At 42.5% G+C, this 15,252-nt stretch overlaps 1 protein-coding gene across 3 annotated transcripts in view; it reads right to left on the bottom strand.

Moving 5' to 3' along the window:
* Positions 1-15,252, bottom strand: part of LATS2 (large tumor suppressor kinase 2) — a 94,100-nt gene that overhangs the window by 19,045 nt on the left and 59,803 nt on the right. The window contains exon 1 of one of the 3 annotated variants that reach the window (XM_037037296.1): positions 7,286-7,583. The exons of 1 other annotated variant lie outside the window; for it this stretch is intronic. The gene's annotated coding sequence lies outside the window, so the exon portion shown is untranslated. Of the gene's footprint in view, positions 1-1,982; positions 1,994-7,285; positions 7,584-15,252 lie in introns of those variants that run through there. One more of the 3 variants, XM_037037295.1, reaches the window with a different exon arrangement.

Below are 15,252 nucleotides of genomic sequence, written 5' to 3'. Positions count from 1 at the left end.
CTCTGGAGATCCTCTCCCACCTCCTTCCTGGTAGGAATGCATTTTCCAAATGTTAGCAAAGTTATATCCCCACATTATAATTCAATTAAGAATTTTGGCCAAGAAATTACAAATGAACAATTCTGGGCTTATTGGGTCTATGTGGGTTTCCTGTGTGTCTGTCTGTCTGTCTCTTGGTCTTTCTCACACACACCAGCAATTCAAGTTCCAACTTCAAGTGAAGGAAAAGAATCTCCTGCAATAGCTCACCAAAGAGGCTGAGACCCAGCGGCCACCAGAACACTGCTGTTCTGGGGGTAACAGCTTCAGCAGCTTCCGAGGGCCTCAGACACCACACTCTAAAATAAACAGGCACATCCTCAGTTTATCAAGGAAAAGGTAGACAGCACAGCCAGGTTTTAGATTGGGTGGTATTCCTTTTCTTTCATTTAAAAGTAAATCTTATCCAAAAATAGATTCCTCAAGGACAGAGGAGGCGCCTAAAGAACTAGCGAGCATGGAATTTTGGAGTCTGAAGATGGTGGTGAAGTAAATGGGAGGCCAGTCCACTTCCCCCTGCACTTGGGTGAAACGCCTACCTGATCTACTGAGGAACAGGGTGAACAGCCAACAGTACCCCAGCATATATGAAGAAAGGAGACCAAAAACTGTAGAGGACATTGAAAAAACAGATGGTAAGGAGACTGCTTCAGGACAATAAGGTCCCTGGGACCAGTGTGGAGCCCAGGGCAGCTTCAGCCCCTGGCCTGGCACCCCAGGCCCAGCACCTGCCCGGTCTGCCAAAAGGTTCTTGGGAGAGAGCCGGGTCAATGGCTCCCTCCCTGGCCAAAAAAGGTCTGAGCAGCACCAGGACAGACCTGGTTGCTTGAAGTCGCAGAGAGGGGTAATAAGGACAAAGTGGCAAACACACAGGGGCTGTGTGCACCCATGGAATCTATGGACACTGGCTGGGGAGAGTTGAGAGTTGGGCCCTGACCTAGACAGTCCCTGGTCTAGTTGGAGAATTTGGCTGTGTGAGAGGCCAGACCTCTGTACAGAGCAGCAGGCTTGAGCAGGAGGAATTTCTCAAAAAGGAAAAATGAAAAAAGAGGTACTTGGTGGCTGATTGGGGAGCTCTCCTACAATAGCCACTCTGACCTCCTCCCCATCCAGCCACATGGCCCTCCCGAGGTGGGGTGGAAGGCCCTGTGCACCACACTCCCGTAGCCCTGGGCAGAGTATGCACCCACACCTAAGAGACCTGAGGTCGCCGGGCCAAGTGTGCATGCCAGCAACCCCAGGGAAAGTGCTTACCATGGAAGGCCCAGCACCCACATCTGAAGAACCAGAAAGAGTGCACACTGCAGAAGACCCCTGAGCCCACACCTGTAGCACCAGGGAGAGTGTATACCCAAACCCGAAGGACCGGAGGCTGCTGGGGAACTGGGCTGGAGGCTGACGGAGTGCTGATCAGGAAGGGAGAAAAGCCCAAGCCCCCCTCAGCCTGCTGCAGCCAGGAAGACCAGCAAAACTGGCAGGGCCAGTTTGAAGCCAATAGGAGGCTTTTTTTTTTATTCCCATAGTGAGACAAAAAAACCTGGAACTGGCCAGAGATGGACCCAAAGAGGGTTCATCCCAACAGCTGAGACAGTGAGAAAAATGTCACTTTGCTACTACAGAGAACTTGCAAGTTACTGCATATTGGCATTATTATTTTTCACTATTCTTACATCTTTTATTAGTATTTTTGTATTTCTCTTCTTTCTATTTAGTCTTCTTCATTTGTCTGGTTAAACTGCATTGTTTGACTGGTTTCCCCTCTTCCCTCTTTCATAGTGTATTGTTTTTTTTTTAATATTTTATTTATTTACCTTTACAGGAGAAGGGAAGGAGAGAAGGAGAGAAACATCAATGTATGGTTGCCTCTTGTGCGTCCCCTGCTGGGAACTGGCCTGCAACCCAGGCATGTGCCCTGACTGGGAATCGAACCGTGATCGTGTGGTTCACAGGCCCGCATTCAATCCACTGAGCTACACCAGCCAGGGCTCATAGTGTATTGTTAATTTACTGTCTTTCACTTGACCTGTGTTCCATTAGCACACTACTCAAGGTCATATACTTCCTATTCTGGTTATCCAGATCACACAGATTCTGTTATATGATTGTTGCTCCATTATTATTGTAAATAATAGCTGTTCCATACAATTGTAAATACCACACAGCACCCCTCCCAGCTGTTACCCACTTCAGTTTCCTGAACTTTATTACTGTAGTGGTTAACTCTACTGTCTCATACACTACACCTATTTTGCATCCTTTATTCTCACTTTATCTCATAATCTGACCTCCCACAACCTCACTGCTTTCTATGTCCAACTCATAATCCTTCCCCCCACTCCCAAAAGAGTCTTATCTTCTTTCTACCCTTTCTAAAAAGTGGCTAGTTGGGTGAAATATCACAGTTAACACTATACATATCCAAAGGATCTATCTCTTCTCTACGGACTGATACTGTAAATATCATAGAATACACTCTTGCTGTCTTAAACCATTTTGCCTTCCCCCTCCAACTGATCACACAAGAAAAGTAGGTGGAAGCTGTGAACACCAGGATACCCAGTGGAAGAGGAAACCCACCAACAAAGGAACCACCAGCAGATAACAAGAGAAGAAGGTGAAGGAGGGAGTAGAAGCCACACTAACTCAATCCAGGACCTATCTGGAAATATAACTAAATAGTGGAGAAATTACCCAGAACAAACAACTGAACAAGAACAAGAAAGAAGCCTGAAAACCTTATACACACAGAAGAACCAGCTTCAACATAACTTGTACACACCTGCACAACAAAATACAAGAGGTAGTGGTCAAAGTGACGCTCAGTTAACCAGCTGGTGGGAGGGACCCACCAAATAAAGACCCAACAATAATCAAAACCCAAAGACATACAGAGAGCCAACATAAACGACAGTCCCAAACCAGCAAGCTCAGGAGATCAAGGAGACTGTACCACTGAATCTCACAGGTCTTCTAGTACAGAAGTTCACACCATAAACCCAGGGAGTCAGAACAGATCAATTTAAGAAGCTAAGGCTAACAAGAAGAGTCTCACAAACAATGGGAATACAAAGAAAAAATCCCCAAATAAAAAGAAAGGAAGAAGACTCAGAAAGAATACTAAATGAAATAGAGGCAACTCAACTATCAGATCTTGAGTTCAAAGCAATGGTTATTAAGGAAGCTCAATGAGCTCACAGGGAATTACCAAAAACTACAGGGAAACTACAATGAACTCACTGCAAACTACATCAACATGTAAAAGAGAATAGAAACTATCAACAAAGGCCTCGAGGAAATGAAGAATACAATTTGTGTTCTGGACTGAAGAACACAGTAGAAGTAATCAAAAGCAGACTTGATGAAGAAGAGGATCAGATCGGTGAGCTGAAGGACAAGGTAAAAAAAAAAAACAACCAAAATGAGCAAGACAAGGAAAAGAGGCTCACAAAGAATGAAGAGGGGTTAAGGGAAATGCAAGATAACATGAAACATAATAATATCCATATAATAAAAATATCAGAAAGAGCAAGGGATAGAAAACCTATTTGAAAAAGTCATGATGGAAAACTTCCCTAATTTGATGAGAGAAAAAGTCACACAAATCCAGGGAACACAGAGTCCCAATCAAGAGGAACCCAAAGATGCACACTTCAAGACACATCATAATTAAAATGGCAAAATTCCAAGACACAGAGAGAATCTTAAAGGCAGCAAGGGAGAAACAGGAAGTAACATGAAAGGCAGCCCCAATAAGATTAGCAGCTGACTTCTCAAAGGAAAAGCTCCAAGCCAGAAGGGAATGGCAAGAAATATTCCAATTAATGAAAACCAGAGGCCTGCAACCAAGAATACTTTATCCAGCAAGACTCTCAATTAAAGTGGAAGGCCAAATAAGGAGCTTCCCAGACAAAAGAAGTCTCAAAGAATACACCTTCTCCAAACCAGCTCTGTAGGAGATGCTAAAGGGTTTGCTTTAAGAACAGGAAGAAAAACAGTGAAAGAGAGAGGAACACAAGTATAAAAAATTGGCTATGAATAAAGTACCCATCAATAATAACCTCAAATGTAAATGGATTAAATGACCCAATTAAAAGACACAGAATAGCAGAATGGATAAAAAAAAAACCTGACCCACACATATACTGCCTACAGGAAACCCATCTCAGAACAAAAGACCTACCCATAATGAAAGTGAAGGGCTGGAAACAAATATTCCAATCAAATGGACAGGAAAAAAGAGCTGGAGTAGCAATACTCATGTCAAACAAAACAGACTTCAAAAAAAGAAGCATAAAAAGAGACTCAGAAGGTCACTTCATAATCTTCAAGAAAAGAATCCATCAAGAAGACATAAACATAGCAAATATATATTCACCAAACATAGGAGCACCCAAATACATAAAGAAAACCTTGGAGAATTTCAAGAACGATATTGTCAGCAACATAATTATAGTAGGAGATTTTAACACCCCACTGTCAAAAAATGGACAGCCCTTCCAAATAAAATACCAACCAAGATATTGTGCCACTGAACAATGCCCTAGAGGAAATGGACTTAACTGATACATATAGAGCCCTTTATCCCAAAGAAGCAAAATACACATTCTTTTCAAACACACATGGAATATTTTCAAAGACAGACCATATGACAGGACACAAAACAAGTGTCAACAAATTCAGGAACACTGACATCATAACAAACATTTTCTCTGAGCACAAGCAAATGAGTGGATCAAAAAACTATGGTACATTTACACAATGGAATTCTATGCAGCAGAGAGAAAGAAGGAACTTACATCCTTTGAGACAGCATGGATGGAACTGGAGAGCATGATGCTAAGTGAAATAAGCCAGGTGGTGAGGGACAAATAACATATGACCTCACCTTTAACTGGAACATAATCAACAAAAGAAAAAAGCAAACAAAATCTAACCAGAGTCATTGAAATTAAGAATGATCTAACAACAGCCAGAGGGGAGGGGGAGGGGACAGTCGGGAAAAGGGTTATCAGGAACTACTTTAAAGGACATATGGACAAGACCAATGTGGAGGGTGGAAGCAAGGGAGGGAGGTGGGTTTGGAGGGGTTTGGGGCAGGGCTGGGGAGAAAAAACAGACAACTATAATTAAACAACAATACAATAATTTAAATTAAAAAAAAAGAAGAAGAACTAGTGAGCATGGGACATCCAAAGGTGCTCACATGCAAGGTAGAGTCCTGAGAGGAGGGTGTCTGGGAGAGGAATAGAACAAAGCCCATGTGCTCTCATAGGATATGCTGTCGCATTTCATTGTCTGGACAGAGTATTTGCAGTTCTTTTGGAAACAGGGACACTGTTAGTGCACCCTACACCAACTGTCAAGCCTTAATTAGAAACATGGGTCTTGGGTGGAATGTGCAGAAACCCCTGGCGAGCCAGATCAGCCCAGCCCCCATCACTCTCTGAATTCTATGTATTTCCCAAGGAGATTGCAGAGGTCTACATGGGCTTCTTAAGGCTTCTCATTTTGCATGTGCTCAAACAATGGTGGAAAAATACAGTGAAGAAAAAGAAATCAGCTTTGAATTGCAGGTATGTGTACAGGAGAAAGAAATGTGTCACCACTTCAGTGATGTGCAGCTACAATGGCTGCCACCCCCACTGGTGCCTTGGGAAGGCTTACTGGGTGAAGCCACAGCACTCACTCCTGAAAGTACTGCACAGCAAGTGGACTGAGGTAGGGTGACCAGTCAGCACTTGTGTCGGAAAAATTTAAGTAATTTATAGGTAGGGAACTAAGAAGAAATTTGCCCTTAAATTAAACAAACATGACAAATTTTCAACCTTGCCAATGACCAAAGAAACACTAGTGGCACTGGCTGGTGTGGCTCGGTGAATTTAGTGTTGGCCTGTGAATCAAAGGGTTGACTCAGTCAGAGCACATGAAGGCCTGGGTTGAAGGCCACGTCCTCAGTGTGGGGGGGATGTGTGAGAGGCAACCACACAGTGATGTTTCTCTTCCTTTCTCCCTTCCCCTCTCTCTAAATCAATTCATTTAAGAAACACTAATGAAACAGAATTTTATAACTATTGTTAACAACAACAAAAAATAAATAATTTAAAGATAAACGGGCTGGTGAAACTATTCACAGTTGTATATTTTTAATGCCAACATAAATCCTATAATTCCTTTCAGGTTAATGTTAATAAGTATCAAAAGTTATTAAATTTGTACTCTGATTTAATCATTTTACTTCTTGAAATTTATTCTTAAGACTAATTTAAGATAGCTGTATTTGAAAGACAATTTGTATAAAGATGTCTTCAGAATTAGGCATCATAAATTAGCACCTCAAATAAAGCGGTGGGTTGGGAATTGGGTGGAGCTTAAACATCCAACGATAATCATGATAATTATAATGAATATATTCCCCAGAATACATTCAATGCAGCCATAAAATTACTTTTATGGCCACAGTCCTTTTACTTGACAAACATTTCCTGAGCATCTACTATTGCTCTTGACATGTAACCAAAACATGTGCCTTTCAATAGTGTAAACACAAAAAATACTTATATAGAAAATATTATGTCTCTTAGCATCTTAACCATGTACAAATTAATTATATCTATGAACAAGGTTTGACTAAAATGCAAGAAAGAAAAACTGACTTAATTTTGTTTTATGTTGAAATATTATGCAACACTGTCTTTTATAAAAAGGTATGATAATTAGAATACTGACATGTATCAAGCTCCCAAATTAATAAAACTGGCTATGTTACCTTGTTACATAATTGTGGACAGAAAACAAAAGCTCTCCACATAACAGTTGAGCTGAAAATGCAGGGCATGATTTCACAAGGTAATCCTAAATGTCTTGTCTACTCTAAAATTCCATGATTCTGCCCTGGCTGGCGTAGCTCAGTGGATTGAGTGCAGGCCTGCAAACCACATGATCGCGGTTTGATACCCAGTTAGGGCACATGCCTGGGTTGCAGGCCAGTTCCCAGCAGGGGACACACGAGAGGTAACCATACATTGATGTTTCTCTCCCTCTCTCCTTTCCTTCCCTTCAAAAGATAAATAAATAACATCTAAAACAAATAAATAAAATTAAAAATTAAAAATCCATGATTCTGAGAGATATTTGACAAAATCTTAAGAGATTTTACTTTTGCCACTATTGGGATAGGTGAACAGAGGTCTGACAGACTCTATATCAAAATAATATACAAATTCCTTACTAGTTTACACACACACACAGTTTCAGGGTCCTGGATCCTGTTTCTATTCCCGTGTCCCTAATTGTGTACAACAATGATAACAACTCTGTTCCCACATGCAGATTCCATTGAGAGGCAACATTCGTCTCTCCTCCCCCAAGTCTTGGCTGGCCCGGGACTTGCTCCAGTGGAATGTGTGCAGAAGCAACACTGTGCCCCTTCGGAGCCCAGCCTTCAAGAGGCCTGGCTGCTTCCACTGTCATTCTGAGATCCCTGAGTTGCTGGAAAGAGGGGCCCAGAAAGCCTTGGATTTCTAGCACTTCTGACATGTGAGTTATGCTGTCATAGACTTCTAAACCCAGTTGCACTCTGGTGAAATGAGCTACACAGAATCCAGCAGACAATACATGGAGTAGAACCACCCAGTGGAAACCGGCTGACCCAGATGATCATTAGTAAATCATTGTTATTTTTCAGCCACTAAAAATTCTGGGAGGGTGTGTTACACAATAGATAACTAATAACCAACTCTATTTCTTTTTCTGCTGCGTATGATCTGAAAAATGAGTCTACCTATTTACTTATCTTAAACTTTGAATAGTTTAGTCTGCTAAACCTTTGCCCAACTAAACTAAATTTCTGTTAAGATCAGAAAGTTTTCTAAGTTAAATTTACAGATAGAGCCCTGGCTGGTGTAGCTCAGTGGATTGAGCGCAGGCCTGCGAACCAGATGATCGTGGTTCGATTCCCAGTCAGGGCACATGCTTGGGTTGCAGGCCAGTTTCCAGCAGGGGCCAGTTCCCTGCAGGGGATGCACAAGAAGCAGCCATACATTGATGTTTCCTTCCTCTCTCCTTCCCTTCCCCTCTAAAGATAAATAAATAAAATGTTGTAAAAAATTTACAGATATGTAAGATTATTATTAGTGGTAAGATTTAACAATATGCCAACGAACAGTATTTCATCAGAAAATAGGGACATTATCCCAATAGTGATGGCTGGTGTGATTAATGAAGTTTGAGAACCTAAACAAACATGGTTTTATTCCAGTGTATTCCAGGTTATTCTAGTTTCTCTATTATGACCCTAGAAATAAAATATACTTATTTTGCATTTGTTTATCATAATTTGCCTGTGTGTTCAGCATTAAGCACTGCCTTTTTACGTGGTCTGGTAAAATCACTTGAAATTTGGTTGGATTAATGTCTGATTATACAAATTATTATTGTATCTTTAAATGTTTTTCTTTCTTAAACAAGGACTGCACTTTTGGATATGGTGACTATGACTTAGGTCCAATCTCTTTGAGAAATCAGAAAAATCAATAGGGAAACAGAACATAACCTACAAAAATGCCTTAGGAAAGGATGGGAGAATCAATCTTTAACATGCTGTTCAGTGCCATGTCTTCTGAAAGAGTACACCTTCATGTGTACAGGCATGAAGTTGCACATGTGTATAGTCAGCTTGCTGCCTGGGGTCAGGAAAGCAGCTCCCATGGCACCAGGAGACTGTCCAGCCACATCCTGGCCTGTAGAGACTGCACAAGTGCTTCCCAAGGCAGAATTTATTTGCTCTACACCTTCCAGAACACCTCTTCCACCAGGACATTCTTTCTGCTTTTAAGGAGGACAACAGATAGCCTAAAATTTGGCTTGTATAATTCACCAAAAATTAGGCACACAAAGCACAGGGAGTTGCCATGAGCTTCCCTTTCACAAGGTCTCTAAAACAGTCTCCAGGAAACCTAGCGTATCGCTTCCAGAGAGACAAGCCCCCACGTTCCTGGTGCTCAGGGAAGCGAGAAGCCTTGGCAGACACCAGGAGGGAATGATATTGGTCCCATAGAAGATAGAATTCTGGGGAAAATTATGGTAAGCATCATCCAGAGGATTTGACATCACAAATGGGTAGAGGTCCATGTTTTATCAACACAAAAGAAAACCTAACACTGTTTTTAGAGAGATGCACTTTCAAAGAATGAGCTAAATAAGGGGTCCCCAATTCCCAGGTCCAGGACGCTACTGGTCCACGGCCTGTCAGGAACATGCTGCACAGCAGGAGGTGAGTGGCAGCCCAGGTAGCGAGGCTTTTCACTTGTATTACCACCTGAAATCTGCCTCCTATCTGCCTGTCTCCCTACTCCGTGAAAAAATTGTCTTCCAGGAAACTGGTCCCTGGTGCCAAAAAGGTTGGGGACCACTAAGCTAAAGGACTCAAGGTAGAGGGTGGGGCTAGAGGTGGGCAGAGTTCAGAAGGCAGCTCATCAAACTTCCCAGGAGACAGGAAAAAACTGTAGACAAAGCAAACTTAGAACACAACTGACCTTGACAAAGTGTGGTCTAAACTGAAGAGACACCAAGCTAGGCAGGGCTGAGGCTAGTCTGGAATACACTGACCCCAGGCTTAAATGTGGCTTTCACTTTCTTTCAAGGTAGGTTCAGAGGTCAGGACAAGTGTCCAGAAGGAGGGGCTTGTCAAGCTCGAGGCTAGTCTGCAAACTCAGCTCTGAACTTTCAATACTGTCTCTGACAGGGATGGAGATAAGATACTAAAGATAATACAGAAGGCCACCTGCCCTTGTCTATGGTGCCTGGAGGAGTGTTGCTCAGTGGTCAGGAATAGAATAAAGAAAGAAATGGATTCAGAACTTTAATTCATGCTGCTGCTGGGAATTCTACATTCAGAGGAAAAACTTCTTCAGAAAGGAAAGAATTCAGCTATGTCTCGGTCCATGATGCTTGAGTAAGACAAGTCATAGCAAGAAAGATGACAGGCCAATGGTCTAGGAGCAAGGCAGAGAAATCTGTAATTGGTGAGCAAAAGAGCCATGACGCCAGGTGTGTATGTGATAGTGAATACCCGTTGTGTGCATCCTCGTCAAGGGTATGGGTCAGCTCTATGAAGACTGTCTGTACCTGGATCATCAGCTGTGAAGAGACTGAATATAGGAGGGATAGGCCTTTGCTGTGATTGAGCAGAGGGGATGGCCAAAAGGCAAACCAGAGTTATCAATGCTGAAACAGATGGGCAGCTGGAACAGGACTCTGGAAGAAAAGACTTGTCCTGCTGGGCTACTAGCCCAGCCTGGCTCCTGAAACAGTCAGCTGAATGGGAGAAGAATGGCTGTCCTCCCTTCCAGGCCAATGCTGCTTGGAAACCCTGCTGTGAAGAACCCCATCCCACCTCCCAACCACACAGAGCCACCCCACCCTGACAAGCTCTATCCTGGACCTCAGGTTCCAGCCTTTGGGTTTTTGTTTTTGTTTTTTAAGATTCGATTTATTTAGAGAGAGAGGAAGAGAAGGACAAAGAGAGGGAGAGAAACATTGATATATGACAGATACATCAATCCGTTGCCTCTTGCAATGCCCCCAACCAGGAACCCAGCCCAGAACCCAGCCCAAAACCCAGGCATGTGCCCCAACTAGGAACTGAACTGGCAACCTTTTGGTTCACAGGCTGGCACTCAATCCACTGAGTCACACCAGCCAGGGTTCACCTTTGCTTTTTAACCAAGGGGCTGTTTTGTTTTTCTGTGTTCTATAGCCCTTCCTGCTGCCTGTCTCACTCTCTCTTTTGGGGACAGTGGGCCCATCGCATCAAGGGGAAGAGACACTGAACGCAGATCACACAGAGCTCTCTCCCCTGTGCTTATTTTTAAATGATATCAAGTCAAAACGGAAGATCTAGAAAGCCACAGGTTCATCTAAGAAGACAGGAATCTGCTACTTTTATCCTATACACTTGTAAGACATAATGTATTTGTCAATGTAATTTATTAAAATGTATGATGTCTTACTTATGAAACATGGAAATGAAAATTGGCTGTTAGTTACATTTTTATGTATTTTTCAGAAAAAGTGACACTAAGTTTGAAGTGGATACTTACTAGAGGTTAACTTTAATTCTCATCATCAAAAGCTCAGAATCTTGGTAACAGTTTGCATTTTTCAACAGTGCTTTAACATTCGATTGTTCTGTTTAAGACTTGGCTGTGAAAACCAGTCAGAATTTTCTTTTTAATTCCATGTTGCTCAGAGTGAAATCTCAGGACACACACTGCCAATTGTGATATAAACTTTCTTACATAGAAAGAAATCCTGTCTGCACATTTTATTTTAATATATCTACTATTAAACAGAATGCTATATTTGAATTCTTGTTCTGCCCAATTGGGCAAGAATAGCTTTTACCAAGTTCAGATGACAAACTCATTTCTCTCCTGCTCCAATTTTTCCTAGGGAGGAGAAACTTATCGATGTCATTTTTTAGGAGTGAGTCAGGCATGTGAAGACCCTCCACAGAACTCAGCAGGACCAGGCAGCTTTCCTGTGCAGGGGATGGGGTATAGGCCAGTCTTTCAGAGGGGGCAGAACGTGTGTGTGCGTGTGGGTGGGTGGGTATGTGAGAGAGATGGCGTGATGAAGAAAGACTGATCATAGATTGAGAAGGGGCCCCAAATCAGTGTAATTCCTTACTTGGGGGAAAGGCTGAACTTGCAAAGAGAACCAAGGCTCCACAGCTCCATTGCCAGCATTCCCCATGCTTGTCACCAGCAACTCTCACCGCCTCCAAGTGCTCCCAACCTAACCATCTCACAAAATTTCATGATTTGAGAAAAATCATCATTATTAATGAGAACATATGCAGTGAAGGAAACAACCCGAGATGTTAACACTACCATCATCTCTGTGTGGTAGAAGCTGATGTGAATTTATATTCTTCACACCTTTCTCACATTTTCCAAATCTTCTGTAATGAGTCTGTATTATTTCTATATTCAGAAAATAAAATCTTAGCAATAGTGCATCATACGTACACATAAACATCCCACTCTGCTAGCATCTTCTCTCACCCTGGCCTTTCTGACCTTGATTGAAGCCCCCTCCCCCTGGGCCCACTTACAGAATTGCCCTTTGTGGTCTCTGTGGGCCGCTTAGCTTTAACCCACCGTGGGCCACACTGAATGGCTAGCCACTCTGAAACTCACATGGAAATCTGTTGTCTGGCTTAACATCCTAGGACCTAAGCTCACACTTAGCTTCTTATGCTGCAATGTCAGTCCACTCCTAGCACCTGCATAACGAATGCCTACACTCCTGTAGAGTCAGTCCAGCCTGCTTTTCACCAGAAAGCCCCTCCTGATGCCTCACCCCCAACAATGGATTTCTCTGACTTCTTGTACCTGGCATGTGCCACTGTCAAGCTAATGTGACTGTGTGGTACTTACTGGTTTATATATTGTCTGTCTCAACTGGATGTGATAACACAAAGAAATACATTTATTATTGTATCAGGCCCTGGGGACACAGGTGTGAACAAAACTGAGGCTCACATATTTCGACAGGACTAAGAATAAACAAAAAGTAAATACATAGGATGTTAGGATGGTGACAAGTGCCATGGAGAAAAAGGTCAAATAAAAATGTTGGGGTAACTACGTTGTTATTTTGTAAAGGACGGTAAAAGCCTTTCTATTACAGGAACATATGAGCAGAGACCTGAAGGAGTGAAGAGTGATCCCTGAAAGTTTCTGCAGGAAGTAGGCACAGAGACTGCAAAGGCCCTGAGCAGGTACAAGTGCGTTCAAGGACCAGCAGAGAGTTCATGTGGCTGAACAGAGCAGGCAGCCAGGGGTGGTGGAACCCCTCACAGTGACCAATGTGTTGTCTCAAAGGAGACAACACATTTCACATGAAAACTCAGCACAGAGGCACACAACTTAGCCAATGACTCAATATGAGCTACATGTCACACTCTTCTCCCCTGCTCTGCTTTGTGGTTTGGAAATGACACTCATCACCCTTTAAGTTCATTTCAAGATTTAAATAGGTGACAAACCAGTGTGCAAACTTGTAACACAGACCATAGTGAGTCCTTTGGTTTTTACCAGGTGAGTCAGGAAGCCACTAGATCTCTTTTAAAAGGATCACTCTGACCCCGGCTGGTTTTGCTCAGTGGATTGAGCACTGGCCTGTGAAGCAGAGGGTCGCTGGCTCAATTCCCAGTCGGGGCACATGCCTGGGTTATAGGCCGGGTCCCTAGCAGAGTGTGTGCGAGAAGCAACCACACATTTATGTTTCTTTCCCCCTCTTTCTCTCTCCCTTCCCTTCTTTCTAAAAATAAAAATCTTTAAAATATATAAAAGGATCACTCTGACTGCTCTCTGGAGATACTGATTGTTTTTCCTCTGCAGTACACATCCACATGTGGGTGTACTCCAGGGGTTCCTCCTTCCGGGGCCTCAGATTCAAGGGGACCTCCACCTCCCTTATTGGTTCCTCTGCTCCAGGTCAGAGCTTCTGGGGTGGGGGTGGGGGGTGGAATCTTCTCAGTGGGGCAGGGGGCAGCCTCCTGGGTATTGTTGGTAGAATCACTTGACACTGAAACAGAAATAGAGCCAGGAACTGTGCCCAGGGCCTCTAGTTCTCATAATAACTCTAAAATGTAAGTAAACATGTTTTATCAAAATCAGGAGGCAGCCTCAGAATGAGTAATCATTTCCCAAATTCATAAAGCCAGTAGTAAAGTAAGAATCCAAAATCCAAACAGTTAATAGAAGTCCAACATCATTAGTAGTCAGAAATGTGTTTTTTAAAACAAGGGACCATTTCACTCATGAAATTGAAAAATATTTAAAATGTCTGATGCCACTACATGTTGGCAAGGATACACAGCGGAAAGGAGTGTAAAATGGTCTAAACATACAGGGAATACTTTGACAATATCTGGTCACATTGAAGGTGCTTGATTTCTACAACCCTGAAATTCCACTTCCATGTTTACATTCGAGAGAAACCCCCACAATCAAAAGAGAACACGTGGAAGAACCTGGCTGCACTTGTCCGTAAAGGAAACTGGATACAATCTACACCTCCATCAATAGGATAATAAACAGGATAGTGTCAGTATAATGATACAATGGAATGCAATTCAGCAGTAAATTAGTTACAGCCTGGTCAAATCTTAAAAACATAAGTTGAATGAAAAAAACAAGTTACAAAATCATAGTGTAGATTTTTTTTAAAACTTGTAAAACAATATTACAACCCAATTGTAGTATGCTTCTATAGTAAAAGTATAAAATACAAATGGAGGTGAGAAAATTGACCTAGGCCAGTAGCTGCTTTTGGGGAGGAAGGGAGACTGAACAAGTTCAACTCCGCATGTAACATAGCATTTCTGTTGAAAATCATTTAAACAAATGTGAAAAAATGTTCCATTATTCTCCCTACTTTTATAAATGTTGAAGTGTAACACCATCATCAACAAGCACCAAACACATTTAATACTAACACCAAGGCCTGAGTTCTGTTGGTCCCACCACCCATGCTCGTTTTTCACAGTCTTGCCTCCTGTCCTGTAAGTTCTCTGTGCCAGAAATGAGCCACATGCACGTCTGTGTGCACTGTGCCAGGCAAATCTGAGCTGCCAAATCAGGCTCATGGGCAATGAACAAACAAGCGAGCACATAGCTGAAAGCATAGCCTCTTCATACTGCAGTTTGCCTGGCACACTGAAGCTCTCAGAAGGCAGAAACAGTACATTTCATGACTGATTCAGTCCTCTGGAGACCTTCTTCCCTTTTACTGCTCCTGTCTTTCACCTCCTCTCTAGGGCAACTATCCATAAATCCTTCTTGCAATTGTTTCAAATCCCGTAGATGACTGGTCTTAAACAGTACTTAACCCCTGGCCCTGCAGTCACGCCCAACAATGAAACAGTTAATTAAATGTATACCAGGCCCTGGCTGGGTAACTCAGTTGGTTAGAGGGTCCTGTGTTTGAGCAGATGTCCTGATATGCCAAGGTTGTAGGTTCACTCTCCCTCTAGTCAGGGCACATACTGGACAAGAATCAACCAATGAATGCATAAGTAAGTAGAACAAATCTGACTCTCTCTCTCTCTCTCTCTCCCCCTCCTCAAATTAATTTTAAGATACATTATTTAAAAAATTAAAAGTATGCTCATGTTGATGTGGTTTCTGGGTAAAGAACTAAAAA

The sequence above is a fragment of the Sturnira hondurensis genome, unplaced genomic scaffold, assembly GCF_014824575.4.
Source record: "Sturnira hondurensis isolate 20B ecotype Veracruz unplaced genomic scaffold, ASM1482457v3 Scaffold0022910, whole genome shotgun sequence".
Classification (NCBI taxonomy): Eukaryota; Metazoa; Chordata; class Mammalia; order Chiroptera; family Phyllostomidae; genus Sturnira; species Sturnira hondurensis.
Note: the sequence above shows the minus strand (reverse complement) of the source record. Positions and strands in the feature narration are given on the sequence as shown.